Genomic DNA, 12,602 nt, shown 5'->3' with positions numbered 1-12,602 from the left:
AAGCAAGCCCAATCGAAGTACCTGGCAAACCCTCAATGTAACAACCTTCACTACAGAACTTCCATACAAGTGAGAGGGAGACTACTTTCCAAAGCAGTGAGTTTAAGTGGGGATTGGTGGTAGCCAGCTTGCCATGAGCCACATAGCACTTCCCCTCTTTGGGGTGGTGTCACTCAAGCATGTGGGATCTCTCTTTTTCAATCTTAAGTGTGCAGCTAATATATATTTACTATGATGCCCATTTCCTTACTCAAAATAACCTTTTTACCACCTCATCCAATCCATGAGATGATGCCATGTCACGATCTCTAATCATATCCATTCAACCACCTTTTTCCTCTAGACTTTATTGAAATTACAAGAAAATTGAGTTTAAAGGCTATAAATAGCCTACTCCCCTTCTCATTTCAAGGCATTCAAAAAAGATCAAGCATCCCTCATCATCCAGAGATGCCTTAGCCTTAGCCATCCAACCATCTATCCACCAGAGAGAGAGAGAGAGAGAGAGAGAGAGAGAGAGAGAGAGAGTCTAGCCCTGGTCCACCCACCAAGGGTTGTGTGGGGCCTATAAGGATGTCTATGACAAAATCACTCTGTATATATATTTTGAAAGACCACAATAAGACATGATTCTAAAAATCAAGCAGATCCAAAACTTAGGTGGGCCACACCAATAAAACAATGAGAACAAAAACATCCATTGTTAAAATATTCGTGGAACTAACTATGATGCTTATGTGCCATCCAAATGGTCAGTTTTTACCACTGAGATAAATTGTAGGAACAAATATCAAACAATTCAAAACTTTTGTCACCTCCACTGTTTCGTATGATATAGCGTAAATGAGTTTTAGATCGAGCTTATTTTTAGAATCTTGTCCAATTGTGCTTTTTTAAAACAGATGGATGAAGTGGATTTGTCCTTGACATTTCTGTGGGCCCCACATAGCCCCAATCACGGAATATCAAAGCTAATCCCCAATTGAAGTATGATCCCCTTAATATAGTAAATGGTAGAGCAAGATTCATATGGTGGACCACCCCAATCAAGACTTAGATGATGACAATGATGATGGAGTATAAAAGTAGACATGTATTTTGAAAAAAGAGTATAGGATAATTTTCAATTTAATTTGTCCAATAAATGTCCATCAATTTAATATTTCGATAATCAAATAAGATTAATATTTTGTTGCAGCCCATAATTTAAACTGTTTATTTTAAATTCATCATATGCTACTTAAAGTAAATTTTGAGTAATTTAGAACTGCCTGCGCATCAACTACCACACTCTTCAGGAGTATCAAATAAAATTTAAAAAGAAAATGTTGAGCAACAGTTCACATGCAAGCTAGAAGAGTAGGATTGAATCTATTGACTAAATGTTGCACGCGTTACACCTGGGCTCATATTAAAAAATAGAAATAAAAGAATCGGTGCACATGCATGCCATGATATGTAATCAGACCGATTTTAATAATTTTAGAAGGTAATCATGATTTAAGAAATGGGAAATCATATGTACACACACCTTTATTCATTACAACGTTAGAGGACTTTAGCCTTTGAATCCGAGTCACTTCCATTAATCTAAACGTTTATAAGATGGGCCTTAGTTTGCAGGTGGATAATTCACACCTCGATAATTTGGCTCTTTTGCTATTAATATGGAATCGTGACCTTGATATGATCGATGGTTAGAAATTCTCAATCTAAGTGTTAAAAAACATTGCGTGTCCCTCCCATCTAAAGCAAGCTCTCGTGTAGAGCGGGACACAAAAATATTTTTAGCACAACTTGACCAGAAGAAGTCTTACATAAGGCATGATTGGTTGAAGAAATTTATTTCGATTAATGAGAAATTATCATTCAAAGTGTAGACCGTAAGTTATTTATAACTTTTGATTCGGACATCATTATGAAATATATGACCTATTAATCTTTATGTAATAATTTATTTGGTGCCAAGTGACTTGTCTACCTGCCGAATTCGTCCATTTTGTAGAAAACGCCCTCCTCTGGTTCAACGCTATAAAATATTTTCAGCATATTTCTTTACTTTTATAATTTTAAGATTTTTAACTTTTTAAAAAATTACTTATAATAATGTTGAGAATGCTATGATAAAATTTATCTAGATTTGTTATTTTTAAAAATTTTGGCTTTAGTAAAGTTTTGTTATTTCAGGTAACTAAGATGTACTATTTTGAATAATTTGTAAATGAATTAACGTTTTGTTTTTTGTTTTTTTGTTTTTTTTCCTTTATAGGTGATGTAATAAAAAAAAAATGTCTTAAGATCATCTCTTAATACAATTGCAAAGTTCTGTACTTTTCTTTTTTATTAATCTTATTTTAATTGGTTCACGCCTTTTTACATCATATATTTTCTTAGCAACCCTTCCTATTCATTTATTTGCACTATAGTGACGATTCTTTTGGAATGAAAATTTATCGGGAGATTATTAGATTTTGATATTTTTCACCTGACACTATCAGGAAATTTTCGTGATATTTGGGTGCGTTTGTTTGCCCCTAATATCATAAATTTTAATTGATTGCTCTAATTTGGTGCAAATTTTATGATATTTTGTGAAATTTGGTGCAACCAAACACGCTCTAAGCCGTTCTTTTATTTTTGGCATTGTGCAATGTTTGATGGAATACACCCAACCAACGTCTTAAAGATCACACATGCTTGCCACGTGGGCACATGGGTGGTATGGAAGTGCCTCTCTTATACACACGTGCCGCTTCTATAATATTAAGGCATTACCGAAAGTAGAAAGGGCGAGCACTGTTGCAAGCAAGGACGGCTGTAGATATCCCTCCCTTGAAAAAAACGAAAAAGATAAAAAGATGATGAAACTAAGCTGCTGTATCAGAAGTTCTGATACAACCGATTTTCGTCTCTAACATATCATACTTGTAGAATATCCAATCCGTGCGAAATGTGGGCCACACCACAATTATCAATGGAAATTAGAATCAAGCAGATCCAATGATTGGGTGGATCTCACCAGTACAATGAGTCTTACCATTTTCTATCCATTGGTTTTGATGTTGTATCGAAGTGGATTGGCCTGATTTATTTAGGTTAGGTGATAATCATGGTGGGCCCACCTTTTGCACGGATAGGATTTTCCACACATGACATGTTGGAGGAAAAAATGCAGAAAATCAGATCCATCTGCTGTCCCAACCAAAATAATGAAAGATAGCGTGATTCTGATCTTTTTATTTAAAGGGGAAATCTCTACGGAGACGCTTTCCCCCTGCGATAATCAATGATGGAGGGCCGTTCGGCGGTGGTCGTGCGGAAAGCCATCCAAAAACCGTTAGCACTTCCTGACTTTATGATCCGATTGCATTTTGATTAGCACGTGATCACGTGATTTGGGTGGCCTACTTGCTGCGTTTACACGTCAGCAAAACCATTTTTTTTTGTACCGGGTGACCACGAGCTAAAAAACCACCACGTGTCATGTGTTTATGACATCCAGTCCGGCCAACGTACTCAAAAGTTACTTCCTTAGCAGGCCCCACATTGGCTAGTGGTAGGTGCCACGTGGACCCACCGTGACGTATGTGTTTTTATCGTCCATCCATTTTGAAAAATAATTTTAAGCTTGATCTTAAAATTGAGGTAGATCTAAATATCAGGTGTACCACACCTTGGTAAAACAGTAGAGATTGAATGCCCACTATTAAAAACCTCCTACAGCCTGCTATAATGGTTATTTAACATCTAACCTGTAGATGAAGTCATACAGACTTGGATGATATATATATATATATATAGGGGTGTACATCGAGTCGGATCAAGTTGAGTCGACTCAGCTCGGCCACTAGTCGACCTCAGCTCAAACTCTACTCGGCTTGATCCTCGAGCCAGACTGGTTAGCTAGGCTCGATTTGGTCAGCAACTTGGGCCAGTTCGAGCCAAGTTCGACTCAAGATCGAGTCAAGTTCACCATTGCAGCATTTTCACAAATACATTGACTGCACCTTCAAAATCTCACTGCATTTGAGACAACAGCAATGATTTTACAAGTATTTTATCAAATACCTTCTAAGCAACATAAAAATCAAGAAAAAAATATTGGTTTCATATACATACCTTCCTTGCCATCAGCCACACTTCTTTGAGTCATTTCATCAAACACTTGGTGAGCAACATCAATATCAAAGTAACTGAGTCACCAACTTGATTCGATCCGAGTTCAATTCGAACTGGGTTTGATCCGAGTTGAGTTGAGCTGGGGCCAGCTCGAACTCGACTCAAACTCATTTTCGAACTCAAAAAGTCAGCTCAAGTCAGCTGAAACTCAGCTTTGAATCGAGCTAGCTCAATTTGTGTATACCTCTCTCTCTCTCTCTCTCTCTCTCTCTCTCTCTATATATATATATATATATATATATATGCTTGATTCAAAACTTTTATGGCCCTCAAGAAGTTTTTAACGGTGTGTGTTCAATCCACATGGTGCGGTCCACTTGCGATTTGGATCAACCTCATTTTTGGGCTCATACCATAAAATGATATGGAAGAATGGGTGGACCGCATGGATGAAACACATACATCATGGTGGAGCCCACAAAGCACTGACCACTAGCCATTGGCTAGTGGCAGGGTCAGTAGCCAATCCGTTTCCATGGGCGGCAATGGACACCATGGATTGACCACATACACCACGATCGGCTTATTATTAATTTTTTTTCACACCTTCGGTTTTAACATCAGACTACTTTCAAATAGCAAGCAGCCAACATTGCATTGAGAATGCTGCCATAGGTAAAAAGGATCTACAGAAGTAAATTAAAAAAACAAACAGATTGTAAATTATTAAGAACTGGGAAAATTACCATTTCCATCCCTACTTACTAGTATTTGGACAAGTTTACCCTTGAAAACTTCAAAATTAGAAAATCTGTTGTCTTTAAAGAAGGATAATTTTATCTTTTTGTCTTTTTACCTACCGTTCCACTTCACGCGTAGTTTGGTGTCAGATAGTCCGTGTTAGGACGTAATTCCAATCACGCAAAGTTAAAAGATGTGGGCGTAAATGTCAAATCCTTCAATTTGTAGGGAAATTAAAGGGGAGTTATTTGATCCTCTGACAGCTCATGACACTTGATAGACATCAATATAAAAAAATTTGTATGCTTGATAATGTTAACTCATGTTAAACTGGCTAAAATGTGGAATCCAGTGTGGCTAAGTCACTGTCCAAATTTCAGATTGGTTGAGCAATTTATAAACTTGAAACAAGACCACTGGATTTTAACCGTATAATAAATGTCCACCAGTACAATAGTCAGATAATCATTTAAGTTGGGACCTATTTAACGGCAATGAATTGTAAGCGAGCTTGAGGCGAACTATTGGATTGAGTTGATGAGAGCTTTCCTTGAGTTGAGTTGAGTCGAGCCAACACCCAACCCTAATCCTAATCTAGCTCGACCCAGCACCCAATTCAACCCAGCATCTATACTCGACCTGATCTCACCCAACCCAGCACCCACACCTGGCTCAATTGACCCAACCTGCACCTGACTTAACCCCTAAATCAAATATATATAATATTATATGGATGTACTTATTAGTCTATATGCAAAATTGCAAGGACCATACTGTGCATCGAATATGGAGTTCCAAAGGGCTATAGGGCGTACCTAGTTAGGACGGCATTGCTGTTGTAAATCTTTGGAGTCTTCATCTCTTTACACCCTTTAGAGAAGCCGTGATGGGGCTGTAACTTCTGTCGGTGGTGTTGGATTAGGGACACAGCCCTGTTTTATAATGAAGAGGGTAGAGGAGTTTGAAACCCATCAAAACTCCTCTCCCTATAGCTCCACACGAATTTCACAATCTTAGTTCCTCTAAAAGACTATGTGTATCACAGTTGTAGCACTCCACCCCTTATACGAATTTCTGAATGTATCACAATTTAGTGAGGCCCACTAGTATACGCGATCACATTATTTAATCCTTAGTGAAATCCAGACCGTTGATCAATAAGCCCACCTTATAGAATTTTTACATTCTCCTACTTTCACCACATTTGATCAACGTCAATGATTAATCTTTTAAAATATTTTAAAAAACATGTTTTGATTTTAAATTTTTATTGTTTAAAAAAAAAAAACATTCAAATGGTTAACCGATTACATTGTTGGATAATATGGGTAGTGCTATGACAATCTGGTCTATTAAGTGAAGCTATCATAATTACTAATAGTCTTGACGACATAGATCTGGATTTAGGAAGTGTGGTATAAGAATTACACATATAATGTGATGATATGTGTTTATCCTTAAGAGGTCCTGAAGCTTTCAAATGTCTCCAATGAGACATGACTTTATTTCTACTTACTCAAACTATATTGCGCATAGTTAGAGAGAAGTAGAAACTAACTTTATATCAGAATCATCAAATAACTTTATTAAATGAGATTTCTTTAATGTCTGTGAAAATAAAATACACTCAACTCCCACTAACTGAAAACATTTGTAGGATCAATGACTCTCATAGTTTTTACATGCTCCTAAAATGGCGTGATAGGGAGCCCTTTAGTGAGCGGATCTGCAATCATCTACTTAGTGCTGATGAACTCCACAAACACTTGATGATTTTGAACTCTTTCCTTTACAACAAGATACTTGATATCGCTATGACTCGACCTTGATGAGTGTTCGTTGTTACTGGATACGAAAATCGTAACTGAATTATCGTAAAATTTCTTAATGGTTTCAAGATATGCTCCAGTACCCACAAACTAGAGAAGAAATGTTGTAACCATAATACCTGATTAGATGCTTCATGACAAGTAATTAATTCAGCTTCCATAGTGGATAAGGTTAATTGACTATTTTGCACTTTTCCAAGATACAATCCTACAACCATCATGAAGATGTAGCCTGAGGTGGACTTCTTAGTATCAACGCAGCCAGCATAATCTGCGTCTAAGTATCTAACCAACTCCAAATAGTTAGATCTCCTGTAGGTGAGTCCGAAGTCCTTTGTTGTTTGTAGGTAGTGTAAGACTATCTTTACAGTTATACAATGCTGCGTTCATGAATTAGATAGATACCTGCCCAACATTCCAACAGCAAAGGTAATATTTGGCCACGTGTAAACTTGAGCGTACATGATGCTCCCTACTACTGATGTGTATGAAAATTCCTTCATTCAATTCTTTTCCAAATCATTCTTGGGACACTGGAATTGGTTGAATTTATCACCCTTTACAATGGGTGACTGTCTAAGAGCACAATTTTGCATGTCATACCTATCAAGTATCCTAATAATGTAATCCTTCTGTGACAAGTTGAGCAATCCACGAGATCTATAACGACAAATCTTAATGCCAATGACATACGGGACGTCACTAAGGTCCTTCATTTCAAATCTTTGAAATAAAATTTTTTTGGTGTCACTCAACATCCTGATGTCACTGCTAGCTAACAGAATGTCATCAACATACAAAAGCATCATAATGAACTGACTCCCACTGATTTTAATGTAAATACATTCATGTACAGTGTTTTCTACAAAACCATATGAGGAAATTACTTCATGAAATTTTAGGTACCACTGTCGTGATGCCTGTTTCAACCCATAGATTAATTTTTTTAGTTTACAAAACAAATGTTCTGAGCCATGGGCTATAAAACCTTTAGATTGTAACATATATACATTCTCATTCAAATCCTCATTGAGAAATGTTGCCTTTACATCCATCTGATGTAACTCTAAATCCATATGAGCTACCCATATAAGCTACAATGGCCATTATGATCCTGAATGAGTCTTTCTTAGATACTGGTGAAAAAGTCTTCTTAACGTCAATGCCCTCACGCTGGTTAAACCCTTAGCAACAAGTCTAACTTTATATCTTTTGACATTACCCTTAGAGTCTTACTTGGTTTTAAATATCCATTTACAACCAATTGGCCTTATTCCAGAGGGTAACTCAATAAAATCTCATACTTTATTGTCCCTCATGGATTTCAACTTATCTTTCATGGCATTAAACCAACGAGAATGATCCGCACTTTGTTTGACTTGTGCAAAGGATTTGGGATCATTTTTCATCTCAATGTCAAATTCGTGCTCCTATAAGTATACGATGTAATCATCTCGATTTACAGGTCTTCTCTCTCTTTTGGATCTTCTTAATGGTTCAGCTTGTTGGGTGTGATTTTGATTTTTCTCATCAGTGTATTATACGTAATGTTCAACGGGGTGTTTTGCAATGAATGCAAGGTCGACTGCAACATTTATATCCGCGTGATCTTGAGTGACTATCATCGAAGTCATAGTCATTTCTTCATCAAATATAAAGTTTCTAATGTTTGTGCTTCCATTGTTTTTAATGTCCTCAATAAATCTGATATTCTCAGTCTCAACAATCCTGATGGAGTAGGAAGGACAGTAAAATTGATAGTCTTTTGACCTTTCTGGATATCCAATAAAGAAATAATTTATGGTTCTAGGATTGAGCTTCCTTTCATGCGGGTTATAAAATTTGGCCTCAGAAGGACATCCCCAAACACGTAAATATCGGAGACTTCATTTTCTCTCATTCCACAACTCAAAAGAGGTTTTATTTACAACCTCATTAGGAACCTTGTTAAGGATATGAACTGCGGTTTTGATCGCATCACCTCATAGAGATTCTAGCAATGTCGAATTGTTAACCATGATTTGTACCATATCCGTAAGGGTGCGATTACGCCTTTCAGCCACACCATTCTTGTAATGACCTAGAAAATTTTGTGCTAAGACCCGAGTATGGCCTCTATTTTCGTTAGAAGTTATTTGTGGGTTAATTAGCGTTAAACACGATTGCTTGTGAAATTAGCATCAATCATTTTAAATTTGATCTGCAGGACTCAAAACCTGTAGAATCGTTAGCGCTATGTTACTCTGAAATCTAGGATTCAACGCTAAATCCAGTTGCTCTCGAAAATTTTTAGAAGCTTTGGATTGGACCTGGACCGCGCGTTGAAAGTCCGATAGCGATGATCTTAGACAGTTATGGTCACCATATTGGACTTGACCATCACTTCAAAAATCAAGTCCAGATGATGTCCTGGGTAGATTTGATTGAGTCCGAAGTGAAGAGTGTGAGAACGGTGAGAAATTAAATATGATTTTAAGAAATCTGAGTCGTGTCGCTTGCGCGATGATTTTAAGCAATCTGACTGTTGGATTCTGACCCAATTTCACCCTCGGATCAGGGAAGATGGCCTAGGCATGTCATAGTGCTTGTGGACCTGATCGAGTTTCGATGACCGTTGAATTGAGAGTGGTCCGCCACGGATGATCTATAAATCCGATCGATACGAAAACTCAGCCTGACCTAGATCCATGGTCAGTAAGCTTAAGTCCGACCGCACGTGGAGAAAAGACCACCGAAAGTGCTCCGTTGGATCGAGAGAGGCCTGATTTGGTTATAACCTAAGTATACCTTGGCCCTGGGGCTATTTTCATCTATTTTAGGCCTATATAAAGACCTTAAAACCCTCACTCTCTTTTCCATACGAATTTCCTAACCCTAGCTAAGAAAGAGAGAAAGTAAGAGAGAAGTTGGTGAATTATCTTGAGATTCTTTCTTGTTTCCCTGCGTCCTTAAACATCACTTTTGAATCGTTATTCCGGTGATTCTAAGTTCATCCTTAGGTAAGTTAATCTAACCCTAACCTGTGTTAGAACTTAGAATAGTCTATGTGTTGATGTAGCTCATTTCTATTCTTGCCTTAGGTTATCTAGTCGCCGTTGACGAAGACATATCATCTGAATCAGTTCGGTATGCTTTTTCTGGTTTAAGGTGCGGAATATATTCGTATAAGTTATGGTTTTCAAGGCTTTCAATGTCAGATAATGGTTTATTATTGTTATGGATGCAATTTCACATGCCAAATGCTATGTTTAATTTGCGTTCCTGACATGCATGTGTTATATTGAGATTTGTGTATTCTATGTATATATAGGAAGTATCGTATATGTATAAAATATGAACATGTGTTTGCCATGATTATTTGTCGTGTACTTGTGCTAGTTGTATGTGTGTCAACTCCTTGGCAAAAGGAATTGTCCAAATGCGTGTATTCCAACATACGTCATGTATGTTGAACTATGTAGTCTAAGTGTTTGTAGAAATGTCTGAATGGTCTAAAATGTAATATATTATCCTATTTGCGGGTGTTGAGAAGCGATTCTCAACTCTCCTATTGGTGTGTATGATTTCCTACATGCAAGTCACATTCTTTGTTGTTTAACTTCAAGTATTACTTATGTACAAATCCATGTTAAGTTGATATTCTTCAAATGCTCACATACTACATGATTTGAATTATTGTTCCATTACTGTTCTAAATTGTATATGTATATCTGTTATAATGGAATGTGTTTGAGACTATGAAATAGTCCAGGAAATCGGTAATCGGCCTTGAGTTCGTGGCTGAGGTTGCTTTCGCCACGAAAGATGCGATTTGACGAACCCGAGTCGTATTAGAGTTGTCGGCAGTGGTTTGGCCACACGGAGTGTTTGCGCACTCTATGTCGTTCAACCCAACGTGCGCTCGTGCTAGTCGAGTTCGTCAAGTAACCCGATTGTCCGATGTATGTTCACCATGTATGGACGCTATTGTTTGAATCTAGGGTACCAAACTTACCGCTGAAATTCCATTAACCATTGTACCTTGATCCGCTATGACTCATGAGCTGGACATGGTGGTATGGGACACCGTGGTCGAGCTGTCGGCCTACGCTGGGGTGACGAGCCTCCCCGTAGTGACCAGTGAGTACACCAGACTCGTGAGCCGATTATGGTGGTATGAGACACTATATTCGTGCTGTCGACCTACATTGATTGGTGACGAGCCCTTTATAGTGACCTCGAGCATACCTTGATACTGCATTAAGGTGACGAGCCTCAGAGTAGTAACGAAGGTATGATAGGCATGCATTGATTGGTGACGAGCCCTTTGCAGCGACCTAGAAACATATGATCGTATGAGATGGCCTAGGACTGACGACCCTAGAATGGATCATTGTGTGGAAATTGATATGAGGAAGGTACCTTAGCTTCCCAATCCTGCTGTATGAAAAAGACTAATAACAACTTGGTAATCATGTTCATACACCGCATTGCATGTGCGTGGAAGTCGTTGGCACTGCGGGAGGTTGTCATGCGTAACGTAAGATGAAGACGCTGAGGGAGTGCAGGCGAGGGCATGCATCATTCCTACATACATCCTTGCATTAATAAGAGTAGTTAGGATGTGTTTGATTGTATTGCCTTATCATTACTGTTTGATTGATTTGATAACATGTTAACTTTTACGGTATTGTTCCAATGAGTTGATCACTCACTCCCACGTTCTGGGATGGTGTTTAAACACCAACCAGACTCTGTCTTAGATGCAGATGTTGACGCGACCCCTGAGGCAGAGCAGGAGTTCGAGGATGATGAGGCCGCGTTTTCTTTTATGCAGTTCTCAGGCGGGTTCATGTGAGTCATGTCCTAATATGCGGGAATTCTGGGTTTTCTTTTGGAATAGATAATTTCATTTTGATTCTTGTATTTTTGAGAGCAACACTTGTAAGTATGACCTGGCATATATACGTATTTCAGGGACTTGCACATGTACACATATGTTTCTTTAAGTCTTCCGCTTGCGTCCTTCACTTATCCCTGAATTATATTTGCAGTTTGGCTTAATCTATTCCATATTTTATATACTCTTACAGACAACATACATTCATCATTAAATATGTTGCATAAGTGATGTTTTGAAACTCAAGAGCTGAATTATGCTCGACCCCTAAATTTCAAGGCGTTACAATTCTGCTCTGGAGTACCAGGCATAATGTACTAGGCGACAATGCCACAATCCTGTAAGTATCTAGCGAATGACCCTGGATCGCGACCTAATTCGTCATATCTACTATAGTATTCGCCACAACGGTCAAATCTGACAACTTTAATCCTTTTTATCGAGTTGATTTTCAACTTCAACCTTACGGATTTTAAAAGCGTCCAAGGCATCTGACTTTTCATTAATAAGATAAAAGTGCCCGAAGCGAGAATAATCATCTATGAAGGTAATAAAATATTTGTGTTCACTCCAGGATGCCTCAGGAAATAGTCTACAAATGTCCATATGTATCACCTCTAAGAGTCCTACGCTCTTTGCTGCACATTTCTTTCTGTTTCTAGTCTATTTTCGTTTAATGCAATTAATGCACACTTTATAGTCGGATAAGTCTAGAAAATGAAGAATCCCTTCTTGCACAAGCCTGTCCAATCTTTCACGACATATATGACACAATCGCCTGTGCCACAACATATAGGAATTCTCATAGTCTAGTCTACGTTTAGATCTTGTTTTATTTCCATACAAGTTATTAACATTATAGACGTGTGAGGCAATCAAGTCTAGTTGGTATAGGTTGTTCACCATAGAGTCGGTGCCAATTTTAATCGAATTAAGGTAAACACTGAATCCTTTATTCTCAAATTGGAATGAATATTCCAATTTATCCAAACGAGATATAGAGACTAGATTGCGCCTTATAGAAGGCACACAAA

This window comes from Magnolia sinica, chromosome 16 (assembly GCF_029962835.1).
Source record: "Magnolia sinica isolate HGM2019 chromosome 16, MsV1, whole genome shotgun sequence".
Taxonomy (NCBI): Eukaryota; Viridiplantae; Streptophyta; class Magnoliopsida; order Magnoliales; family Magnoliaceae; genus Magnolia; species Magnolia sinica.
Note: the sequence above shows the minus strand (reverse complement) of the source record.